The sequence below is a fragment of the Centrocercus urophasianus genome, unplaced genomic scaffold (genome assembly GCF_019232065.1).
Source record: "Centrocercus urophasianus isolate 14NV4802_14NV808 unplaced genomic scaffold, USGS_Curo_1.0 seq_13, whole genome shotgun sequence".
In the NCBI taxonomy this organism is placed as follows: Eukaryota; Metazoa; Chordata; class Aves; order Galliformes; family Phasianidae; genus Centrocercus; species Centrocercus urophasianus.
In genome coordinates, this window is record NW_024884475.1 from 9,800,883 (window position 1) to 9,813,511 (window position 12,629).

At 41.8% G+C, this 12,629-nt stretch overlaps 1 protein-coding gene across 3 annotated transcripts in view; it reads left to right on the forward strand.

Annotated features, from left to right (window-relative positions):
• Positions 1-6,393: 6,393 nt before the first annotated feature.
• Positions 6,394-12,629, forward strand: part of AFAP1 (actin filament associated protein 1) — a 106,693-nt gene continuing 100,457 nt past the window's right edge. For all 3 annotated transcript variants that reach the window (XM_042812836.1, XM_042812834.1, XM_042812833.1), the window contains exon 1: positions 6,394-6,458. The gene's annotated coding sequence lies outside the window, so the exon portion shown is untranslated. The remainder of the gene's footprint in view (positions 6,459-12,629) is intronic.

A 12,629-nucleotide genomic window follows, 5' to 3' on the forward strand; every position in this document is an offset into this window, starting at 1 on the left:
TTTTTATTAACTGATAATTAGATAGATAACAGGATAGATAGTAAGTCAACCAAGCTAATGATCTTTCTGAGTTTCTTCACAGTCTGGCCTGATAATTTAGTTGGGGTATTGGGTTAATACTCTTCTTGGCAGTTGATAATTTTGCTAGTTGTGGTTTAAAAGAAAATCTCTCAAGGGCACGGACAATTTGGGTAGCCCTGTTTTGCCTGTATAATACCAAGCATTTTTCACCTCCCAGCTAGGTTTTAATAGATGGCAGTGCCTGCAGCACTGTGTGAGGTGCTGCATGAGACATAAACGACATCAAATGGTTCAGATTTAATTCTTCCACAATTATTTCTTCATGTAATAACTAGTTACTTGTGTAGCACAGTAAAAAATAACAACAATCAAAGGCTACTGAAAATATTTTATTTCATCATCAATGGCACAAAAGAAAATATAAATATGCAGTAGAAGCTAAAACATATATTTTTTTCTGAGTAGGATCTAGAATGAAAGGGTTCTGTAGAAGAACCTGTGGTCATTAGCTGGACTGTGAGGAGCTGAATTTCAAGCCAGATACCATCCTTCAGGACTCATAAGTGCTTCTGAATATATTCTATATAAATATAGGTAAATGACTATGTACTCTCACATTTACTTTGTGTTTGAACCTCTGAAATGGGCTTCCATGTAAATTAGCACAATTCAGGCCTCCTATGCTCACAGGACAATTTGAATTAGTAGTCCTAGTCTAATAATCATCCGTCTGGCAATACCTACTCTGGAATTAGAAGTATTTATGATAATTTTCTCAGATCCCATCTTGTTTGCTTAAAAAATTAAAGGCAAAATATCTACTCTAAGAAAATGCATAAGAAATAGAAATTTGGAATGGTTTTGTAGGCATAGAGATGATAGGTTAAACTAGATGATGTTAGTGTTCTTTCCAACTTCAATGATTCTAAGAGTCTGTGAAATGAAGATGCCTGCTAGTAACACAAACCTTACAAAGATGCCAACTCCACAACATCCCATTTTGAATTTCAAGCACTGTACAGAAGGCTAACATTAGAGTAGCATATTTGCAGCCAGAAAGAAGGTCTTCTTTCTTTCAAAAACTTTCTAATTCATTACCTCAAATTGAAGAACTGGAGCAAGTTTTTATAGCAGAAAAGCTGTATAACATATGGCTTTGCTACTTTTGCAAGGATCAGTAAAAGCAAACCTGGCCAAGATTTACTGAAGGAATAAGAAAACTAGTCATGTAAACAAACAAACAAAGACTGATAAAAGACTGATTGCATTGCAGGAGTAATAGCTTTTGCACTGCTTACATAAGAGTGTGAGGAGTTGGTGTTGTAAAGCACAGTGGGTTTAGCTGAGCTGTTGAGAACTTCAACAGAATTGCCCAGGCGTGATTTTGACAGACTGTAAGTGTAAGAACTGACTGTTCCCTGATCTTGATGATAAAGGTGAAGAGGGGAATGTGTTGTTTAACAGTGCAGGGGACAGAAGAAGAGAAAAGGAAGGGCTGAAGTTCCATTTTTGACACAATTTTGCTTGAGTTCAAAGAAAGCAGGAACAAGAAGGCAAAGTTTACAAGAAAACTTGCCCTGATGTGTTCAACTCTAATGTAAAATATAAAAATAATGAGACTAGGGTTAAAGAAACAAAGAAAATGCTGATAACCTATGTTTGTATGTGGAGATTTGAAGCTCCTTTTCGGTGACACTAGGAGTTTAATTGGCAAAGAGTAAAAGGATTTAGCATAGCATTTAAAAAATGTCAGGTGTTAAATCATAAGCCCACTAAAATCAGTGGAAGTCTGATGTGCACAGAACTGCAAAGGTCAGGTTATACAGAGCTTTTCAAAAAGCTGGAATCAGCAGGGGGGATTGTTTTTAAAGGGAAGTAACCGCTTTTAGGTTCACATTCAGATTCTAGAAAGTGTACATCCCTTGTTAAGGTGCTCCCTATTCGCTTTGATTCAAAATCAGTTAACAGTGAAATTAAGACAATAATTGGTTTTACATCTCTGTAAAGAGTGAGCAGTTGCAAATAATTTCTCTACGCTGGAGAGGACCTACATGTGTACAGCCTAGGGAGAAGTACCTGTGTTGTCTGACAGCTGTGTTTGCTCTCTTCTTGAAGTTTCTGTGATACACACTTTTTAAATGTTACTGTCTACAGAAAGGTAAATGGCATTTCTGTAATAGGAAATATTACCTATACAATAATCCCCGTGGGACACATATGTACTCAGTGCTAAGCAAGATTCCTGAAACAAATATTGAGAGTATATGTAAAAGTTTTTTTTTTTTTTTTTTTTTATATGCATTACCCCCAAAAAACCCAACTCATTGAAGATCTCCTTCAAAAAAACACATCTAGAAATTTTAGAAAGATGCTGTATATTTTGGTATTAACAAGGATGGAACCTGCAGTAACAGGATCATGGAACATGAAGAGGAAGGGAAGAGAAAAAAATCACACTTTATCAAGAATTTTCCCTTCCTAATTTGTGAAAGTCTTAAGCCTCTGAAACAGCTATAAGGAAAAAATCACACTTTCAAGGTGACAGAAGATGAATTCTGTTCTAAAGAGCCATAACTTACCAGCATGCTGCATGGGGCAGTGTGGCCATTGGGTGAAGTGCCATTGTAGTTGTAGTTTTCGTATGTCTATTTGGAGAAGAAAAAGAAATGAAGCAGGTTGACTGTGTTGACAGCCTTTCTGGTACCCAACATACAGGATGTTTGTTACAGCTCTGATTTCACTTTAAGATACTGACAAAACCATGCTTTTTTTTGGAGGCTGTTAAAAGAACTTATTGAGAAGTATTGAGCAGACTTTTGGGGAGTGCCGCTCATCGCTTACATCATCCAATAGCTTTTATGGAATGGTTTATTTCACCAGGACATTGCCGAGGTTTTGGGGCCTCTTATATCACTAAGTTGTCTGATATGGACTCAATCCAAGGCATATTTGAAGGGGAACTGTGTATCTTTGAAAACTGACACACGCTTTTGAATGCTTAAAGTACTGTTTTCCTGCCTTTTTACATTATTTAAGTGAGCCAAATCCAAATTGCTTGGAGTTTCTTAGAAGACATAAATCTCAACAAATGGTAGGGGATTTTTTTATCACGCCTGTTCTCCTCCAATTTCATCCAATGTTGATTATCTGAGGGGAAACAAATCTTCAAACATACATAATAACTAACTCTCCTAAAGATAATAAATATGGTCTGTCATTGCAATAACTTTCTTCCTTCAGCAATCTGGGGACGGTTGAAGTTCTGATCTTGTAAACAGCTATACTTAGATATTTTACTGACTGGAGTATTCTAATTATTTCCTTCTTTCTTTCTTTCTTGCTGGTATTGTTTCTTTTTATTTGCTGTGATTATATTCTTTTCTTTGTGATAACCCATGTTAAGATTACAAGATTAGGACATCCCTGTGACTAGGCTTCATCAAGTCATGTACAAGATAAAGTCTGTTTCTACAGTAACAAAGTTACCCTTGATAGAGCAGAAAATTAGGGTGAATTACTGAGAACAAAGAAGCATTTGGAGCATTACATGGATGTCTGTTATAACCTGTAACTTGTTGGTTTTGTAATATAAAACTAGAAGGCACTTTTTCAAACATCAGGGATGTCTGTTTCAAACTGCAAGATTTGCACATGTTTACCCTGAATAACTTTGTGTTAGAAGATGATTAGTTTAAGAAGTTTATTGGGTGCAGTGTATGACATACAGTTACTGTGAACCACAGGTTTCCGATTAATGGAGTGACACTGTTTCCATGCAAGAAACTCCTCAGTAATCGATTTATTTCAATCATGTTGTGCTCAATGCGATTTATACACTGTTCCTTTTAATTGTATAAAATAGATTTTGTGTCATTAACGACTCATAGGTAAGAAATACAGTGAATTTCTAAGGTCTACTTAGCAGTTCACAGAATAACATAGACAGATTTGGGGAAAAAGTGTCACTTCAAAATAATTTATTGTAGAAAGCAAGAATGCAAATAAGACAAAGTTAGTTGGAGCAGTTCAGCTTTAAGGGAAGTTTTCCTCCGGAAGGAATCATTTTGCTGTCTGGTGCTCATTGCCATGACACGCATTCCCTTCTTTTGTCCTGATGGAGTAACTTCCCAGAAGGCTAGAAGTACTCACCAGTTTCACCAACAGCCTGAGGACCAACAGCTTGCTATCTCATCAGCATGGGGCTATCTCATCAGCATGACACACTTCTTTTCCTATCTTGTTCGATATTCCTTCTCAGCTGTACTGCAGTGGAGCTCTTAAGTCTGCAGAGGGGTCACACGACTTAGGCAGAGGCTATGAATGGAAATATTACTTAATGTAATGTAAGCACTAAAACACATCCTGGAAGTGCTTGCTGCAAGTATATGAATCAGTGGCACTGTGCATGGATTACACTGTGTGTGCCAGAGCAGCCAAGAGCTATTCTGAATTTTCCAGAGAAATCTTTTGGGCTGCTTCTACTCACTATCATGTTTTACAGGTCCTGATACCGATCAAGTAGCTTAACAATAGCTGAAAGCAATTGAACTGTGGAGAAGAGGTGTTATGGTTTAATTTTTCAAGGCTGACTAAGCCCTTTAACACTGCCAGAAAAATCACTGCTTCTGAGTGCTCCAAAGCTCTTCCTGCCAGCTCCTAGTGTAATGATAAAAGCATAATGAAAACAGGCAGATAGCAGCATGCTGCTGCTGGAAGGGCTCACCCAGTCGTTCCCTGCCCATACCCAAAGGCAAGAAAGAGAACAGACAGAGGTGAGATTTGGTCGTCCAGACAAGACTGGGTTGTGAATTTAGCACTCCAGTTTTAGGCTACAGAGCTGGTGCTAGTACTGCAATGCAAATACAAAATAACTAGAATTTTCCCTGATTTAGACTGTTATTCTGGGTATCACCCTATTGTAGTGAATGAGGATGATAGGACAGAAGACCACAGAAAATTTGGCAGGATCACACAGACTTTTATTCACCAAATTTAAAAACTCTTAATGAGCTGTACACTCTGAGATGCACAACAACATAAGCTACAAGCTTATGAACAGAAGGATGAAGTTGCATGTAGCATGTTCCACAATGCTCATTACAAGAGAACATTTGTATATCCAACTGTTAAAGTGAGGCAAAGTAAAACATGTTCTTAAACCTAGTGGGATTAAAGATGAAAAAATCAAAGCTTTTTCTTTAGTAGCATTCCTCTGTGACCTTAGGTTTCCAGTTTCTTTATGGAAAGAGAAGACGATAAAAATACGAGCTTGTCAAAGTTGGAATGCAATTATCCACCTTGTGCAAGTTTTGCACGGGATTCACCTGCAACACTACTAAATGCTGACGCCTGCTTTCAGCTTCCCAAGGAAACTTGAAATATAAACTTTAATCAATATAATGCCTTTGATTAACATCTGGCTTATGTCAAGCTAAACTTAGAATGGTAGAGATAGAATCATTAAGGTTGGAAAAGGCCTCTAAGATCATCTAGTGCAACCATGTGCCTATCACCAATACTGCCCACAAAACCATGTTCCAAAGTACCACATCTACACACTTCATGAAAACCTCCAGGGACACTGTCCCCATCACCTTCCTGGGCAGCCCATTCCAGTGCCCAAACACTTTTCCCAAGAAGTTTTTCCTAATATCCAACCTGAATCTCCCTGGTGCAACTTGAGATCATTATCTCCCATCAGTCTTACTTGGGAGAAAAGGCCAACTCCCACCTCGCCACAACCTCTTCTCAGGGAGTCATAGGGAGTGATAAGGTCTTCCCCGAGCATCCTCTGATTCAGACTAAATAATCCCATTTCCCTCAGACTCTCCCTGTAAGACTTGTGCTCCAGACTCTCCACAGCTTTGTTGCCTTTCTCTGGACACGCTCCAGGACCTCAATGTCTATTAGTGGGGGCCCAAAAATGAACACAGTACTTGAGGTGCCACCTCACCAGGGCTTAGATGGCAGAATCCAGTTCAATCCATTTCATAAATGAGCATGATTTTATACCATTTTAACTAGAGGACTTACATCTTGACTTCGGACAAACAGTGACACACTGCATATTTGTGCAGAGCTGAATGTTGGACTGACAACATCTCCTGAACCTAAATGAGAGAAAGTCGTGTGTGGAAGCTCCAATTACGATCTTATAAAAAATAGAGAGAAAGGAAAAAAAAAGAATCATCCATAACAGATGCACAGGCACTCCTTACGGGACACACCTGCCCACGGGCTGCCACCCCACCCCGTGCCCGAGGCCGCTTTGTCCCTCAGGCTCCGCCCCGGCCCCGCCCCGCCGCGCCGCGCTGCGCCGCCCCTGCCCGCCCCCTGCTCCTGGCGCGGCGCTGTCTGCGCGCTGCTGGCTGAGCTGCGCGGCTGTGCGCAGCGCGGACTTTGCTTTGTGCCCGCGGTCGCAGCAGGACGGCCCGCAGGTAGGAGGGCTCCGCCCGCTCCGTCCCTTCTCGCTCCGGATTAGCATCTCACCGCAGAGCTCGGCGGGCGGTGAGGGAGGAAAAGGGTTAGGGGGAGACAAGGGATTTTTCTGTCGAGGTTCTGCTTGCTGGAAAGCATTCCAGCCCAGGGGCGGACAAACGGCACGAAGTCTCGTTCCGTTTCTTGGCCGGGAGGTGCACGTGGAAAATGCTGTGAGCGAGCCCTAGCATCCGGCGGCGGCTGCTCGCCGGGCCCCGCGTCGCCGCCCTGAGCCGTCCTCGTTGGGCTTCGGGAGACCGAAAACTCGGCAGAGATTCCCTGGGGAATCCCGGCGTCTGCGGTACCGAAAGCGACATCCCTTCCTGGGGAGAGGCAGCAGCCTGACTGCCGGGAGAGCTGCCGCTTTACAGAGCTAGAGTTTCGTCATTTTCTGCCTTTTAGGGTAGGAAAAGGTGGTCTCTCTCCAGACTTTGCCATTTGAACTTGTTTCATCATAGCAGAGAGATTGCATCATGTTACAGTCTTGGATTCACTAAGGGCAAAGGCAAAAAGAACCATCCTTCCAGATCTATCCCATTGGCTTCTCCATCTGACCCCCTCCTTTTTATTTCCTGTTTAACAGAAAGGTTAAAACTAAAAAGCAGCGTGTGATTGGTAGAAGGCTGCTCAGTTCACAGCGACGTATTTTGATTTCTTCCACTGAGAGGTTTTTTTTGGAAACTCGATTTTAACTTGGTCGGTTCTTGGTGTGGATGTGTGCGGGGGCAATATAGGAAACTTAGCAAAGATAGAGAGCATAGGAAAACAATCAGTGGCCATAGAGAGCTGAATACGCAGCTGAACAAATGTTGCTTTACATATGAGGAGCTCTGGAATCACAGGAATTAGTGGATTCAGAGGGGCATCTTCCAAAAGCGTGGTATCCATGTGCCCAGAATCACGGAGCAGATGAATGAGTGCCCATGTCCCAAAGGCCAGGCAGGCCAAATGTCAGGAACTGAAAGGTGTTTAGCTGATCTCACCTATGAATGCTATACCAGTACTTTGATGCACCTGATGCTTGCTGTGTTTGTGCCTGTTTATGTGTCAGACTTGTGTAAGGATTGATCTTTTCAGCTAAGATCTGTTTGTAATAGGTCTCAAAGCAAGCAAGATCTGATTAGATGTTGTACAGCAATCCAGAGCTTCCTTGCCTTGCAGTTCTTTTGTTCTTTGTGCAGTTCTTTGTTTTGTCCCGGAGGTTGAACTGTCATGGCACAGCTCAGTTTGGTTCTCAGAGGTGTTTACCCCAAGTGTGGTATCACCCTTACAGGTGCTCTCACCATTTGCTCTGAGTGTTACAGGACCATCCATTTCCTGCAGGGAAATGGCACTTTTATGGAGGGCTCCTTTTCTGATTGCCCAGGAAGGGCTGAGGTGGGGGTACAAGGAGCAGCTTGGCAACCAGATGCACCCATCCATCAACACGCTCTTTTATGGGCACTCAGTGCCCTTCAGTCACCCTCATGCCTCCTGGTGGTCTCTACGGGAAGAGCTGCTCCATTACTTTCGAACAGTTCCTTTTGGTACTGGGGTGGAGCAAGACCGAATTCTGCATAAGAGCTGGAGGGAGAGCAGTGCTGCCTTTCTGGGGCTGTAGGGCACCAGATGGGGCTCAGAAGAATTTGATATGGATTCTGGAAAAAAAGGATCCTCAGTTTTCTTTGTGTGTCTGAACACACTGTGATCACAGTGACAAGGCTGCTCACAAAACAATGAGCAGACATCCCCTGCCTTCAGCGAAGTGCAGAATTGCTCAGTGTTTCCCAGGAAATATGCCAGCAAAATTCCAAGTGTTGCATTCTGTTCCTGGCTTGCAGGTGGATCTGCAGATACAAGGATTGGAAAGGTCTCTGGGGTCGTAATTTCACACACATGTGACTAATTGTGGTGTTCCTTTCAACGGTGCAAAAGCAACCTGCGGTAAGGTCAAAGCAGGGTTTGTCTTGCCCAGCTGCTCTCTGCAGACTTCTCCGAGACATTGCCTTGGGACAAAGAGCCGGTGTTTCCATGCTGCTTTGTGCAGCATTTGAGTCAGCCAATTTAATTTCCGCCCATTTTCAAAAGTTTCATATCTGATACCTCTGTCAATGAGCCCTGTTAATGGGGGCCCGCTTGGTTAAGTGCTTTGTTCAAGGCTGGGCTCTTTGTGTGGTGTGGGTGGGATGAGGAGGAAGAATGGATGTGCTCTGTATTCATTTGCGAGAGATCTCTGTCGTTCAGGTAGCATGCAAGGACTTAGTGTCCGAACTCATATACAGTTAACGGTATTATTGTGGCTTTACTCAGACTGAAGCTCTCTGTATCAACTCTTGAAAAATCATTCATCCCTTCCTGTTACACTGTTAAGCTGTCTTTATGCTCATGGCATACAAATGAGCAGTACTGAGTAGTGAGATTTGGCTGTTTGAGCTCCTGAGTACCTTTGACAGAACACTGACATTCTGAGCTAACAGTGATCATATCCCTCATAGAGCATCCCTAGGAGAGTACAATGAGCGAAGGGTGAATCAACATCTGTTTTTTAACACTATCAACAAATCTGGGAATGAAATTTCTAAGAGGATGTTTTATAGGTTTGTTTTTGTATAGATGTAGTGGTGTCTTAGAAGTCAGTGTATGCTTGTCAATAAAGTAACAAGAATTGCATAGGATAGTTCTTATATAGCCTTTTTCCTAAACTGTAAGAGAAATATTTTTAAAAAATCACTGCATTATTCTTCTTGTGATGATGGTAGTGGATGGGTTTTCTTTTTTAGTATCTGGGGTTTTCTGATGCCAGCATCTCTCTGCCCTCATGTATTTTTGAGCTGAGTGCTAATAGCTGTCTCTTTGGAGGACAGTTGTTGGTTGTGTCTCTATTGAGCCAAAATCTTGACAAAATGCTGACTAAGTATGTAGCCTTCCATTAATAAGTGCCAGGAAAAATGTGCTCAAGTGATTTCAGATTCAATCTGCAATCTAGCTGATGTGTCAAAGATAACAGGTTTTTACCCCCATGAAGCACAGCACTTTGTGTATGCGAGATAATTGCCATGAGTTGGACTGAATATATATTATTCATTAGGGGACTGTCATCATATCATGTTCGTGAAATCCCCAAAGTCTCTTATCACTTTCCTAACCACTTCCAAACACTTATGGAAAACAAGATCTTGGGTCCTTCTACATCACTGGTTGATGTTCTGTCTCACTGAATTCAGTCTGTGCTGGTAGCCACTTTCAGTGAGCATGTTTGCTTAGTTCATCTAAAATAAAGAGATTTTGGGAAAGTGGCTTAATTCTTGGATTCACATTATCAGGGACAGCACTCTTACACAGAGAGCATGTACTGTTATCTCAGTTCTGCAGAGAAGCAAATAGCAAAAGCTCTTTAATATGCTTCTTTCATGCTCAACTACTGTTATAAACTGCCCTCCAGTATATGAAGGCTCAATATTTGGTTGCTGTGGGTGGATCTTTTTTCTTCTTTCAAGTGCTTAAGTATCTTTTTCAAACTTACCTGCTCCCTCCTTGGATGCACTTGCTTATGGCATTGCTGCTGTCCAAACATGGAGCAGAAGATAAGGGAAGGTAAGGAAGGAATTCCCCCATTATTAGCATTGAGCAGGTCCAGATTTTATTTTGCTTCAGCATTTCTTCCCAGGAGCAGCTGCAAATAGAGAACACAGTGTGACCTTCGCTGCAGCTCCTAGTACAGCCATCAATCAGGTCTGGCAGGGGTTTTATTGCGTCTGTCAGGGGTGCTCGTAAGCCACATGCTGTCTGGTTTGGGGAGGGGGTGGGAACAAACAAACAAAGGGAGCTACTGTTGGTTTTGCTTGAAATAAAACAAACGTGAGTGAGCTTTTCCCATGTATGCCAGCACTGGAGACGGATTTCAATTTTTACTATGAGCCATTGGTCTGATTAATAAATGGGATCAGCAGTTGCCCTTTGCCTCAGCGTCCCTAGCAAACCATTCACAAACTAATGCATTCTCACCGGCAGTCAGTGCCCTCTGGTTAATCCTAGGTGATAATTTTACTAAGGAATTAATACAGTTAAATTATTTTAGGTAGTTTGTTGCACACGGGTGTTAGGAAAGGTTGGATATTAGGAAAAATTTCTTCTCAGAAGGAGTGTTGAGGTGTTTGGTACAGGCTGTTCATGCACATTGTGGAGTCACTGTCCAGGAGGTTTTCAAGGAATGGGTGGATGTAGCACGCAGGGACATGGGCTGGGCTAAGTGGTCATAGGCATGGCTTGATGGTTGGATTTGAGGATGTTAGTGGTTTTTCCTTAGCAATTCTATTAAGGAAAGGATTTTCAGACTTTTCTGAATATTTGAGGAAAATAAGGCAGCTTTGTCAGATAGAGCAGTTCTGGGGTTTTGTGGGAACACGTGTGCCTTCACAGGCTTTTCTAGGCTTGCATTGGGAGGAAAGTTCACAGTGAGCAAGCCCAGCCGATGAGCTCAGCTGATGATCGCATCCCACTTTTAAGCATGCAAAGCATTATTCTCACCGTGTTAAGTGCTTTGTATGTTTGCTATGAGTTCATTTGTTGTTTTTTTTTTTTTTTTTTTTTTTTTTTTTTTTTCCCTACCAGCATTGATCTGCTTTTAGAATTCTACTGGAGTTCAAAACGATTTATATTCTTAGATTTTCTTCACCTCTACAACAAATCCGCACCTTTTTCAAATTCCTCTGCTGTCTTCTGATACCAGATCTGGAAGTGCAACTTTCTTGTCTTTTTTTTTGTTTTTGTTTTTCTGAGGGCTCACTCAGCACAGTGGTAGTTTGTTACTTCATGCTTTGCTGCCAGTTAAATGAGAGATCAGGAGCAATGGGACAGGCAGCAGTGCCGGTGTGCAGCCCTATCTTCCTTTGTGGGCCTGTGTTTGTGTATATACAGATGGATTTATGTGTGTATGGGTACAGGTGATATGTATTTTAGCTGACATTATCATAAATATCTGAGGGAAATAGCTATATACATTTAGTGTTGTTTCACTACCAGCTGAAAGGTTGAGGTTCTGAACTGCAAACTGTAATGTGGGATACAATGTATTATTTATTTTGCTTTTTAACCAGCTGGTTCTTAGCAGAAGCTGCCTGTTTACCAGGTTTGAGCAAGGAAGCTTGAGTTGCCGTAAGAAATCTGTAACAGCAGGTGCAAAAAAAGCTCTCAGAAGATGTGAATCAGATCTAGGTGCCAGGGGAGACTGAGCTGCAGAGGGGCCATTGTGATGTTGCTCTGCCACTGGGCAGAGCACATAGTATAGATTAGACCAACAAAATTACACTGGTGGAGAGTAGAATTTATAAGCCAAATATGTGCTAGGGAATAAATACTTACTGGACATTGTTGCTGTCTGTGGGAGAAAAAAAGGAAAAGAAAAAATACCTTTAAATATGAAACAACCTCACCTTTAAATGTTTAGAATGAGCCATTTTTCAGCTCTTATTGAAATATACTGTCAAAGAACAGCCTTTGAAAAATGAAAAGATCTGCTGCTTTTGTGGAAAAAAAACATTGGGGCTGAGGAGCTTCTGTGAATATCTGGAGTGGATCTCTTCTCCTCGCCCTGTCTGTCTACCTGCACCATGTGCTTGCAATTAGGACAGTGAAAAGCTGCTAGTCCCCATGGGCAAGGGCTGATAGGTGCATGATGGGTCCTTCAGGAAGAACCAAGAGAGCTGGAAGGAGGTAGAGGCTAGGTCAGGCCATGACGTTTTGTTTTGAGCTATACAGGAATGAAATCCACCCCTAAAGTGTCTTGGGGAAAATTCTGGATGACGGCCGGTGTGAATAATGCTGAGTGCAGTTGGGTGGGACCCCACCTGGTTACAAAAACAATTGTATTTCCAAGGTCAGTTAGTTCTGTTGGAAAAAGAAGAATTATTAAACAAGAAAGGTCTCATTTGAAAGAAAAATCCCAATTGGAGACCTTTAAGCAAAACAAAAAACTAAGTCTCCCACTTCAGAAATTAATGAAAACAGGCCCCCAGATATGCAAACAACTGAAATCACACAGCAGAACCCTCAGATAAGCAAAACAAATGTCCTCTGGGGAAAGAAAGAGCTGTTCCTTCTCTGGGAAAGTTTGTCTGTTCTTGTGGCTTCTGAACTTTTCATCTTCTCTGGGA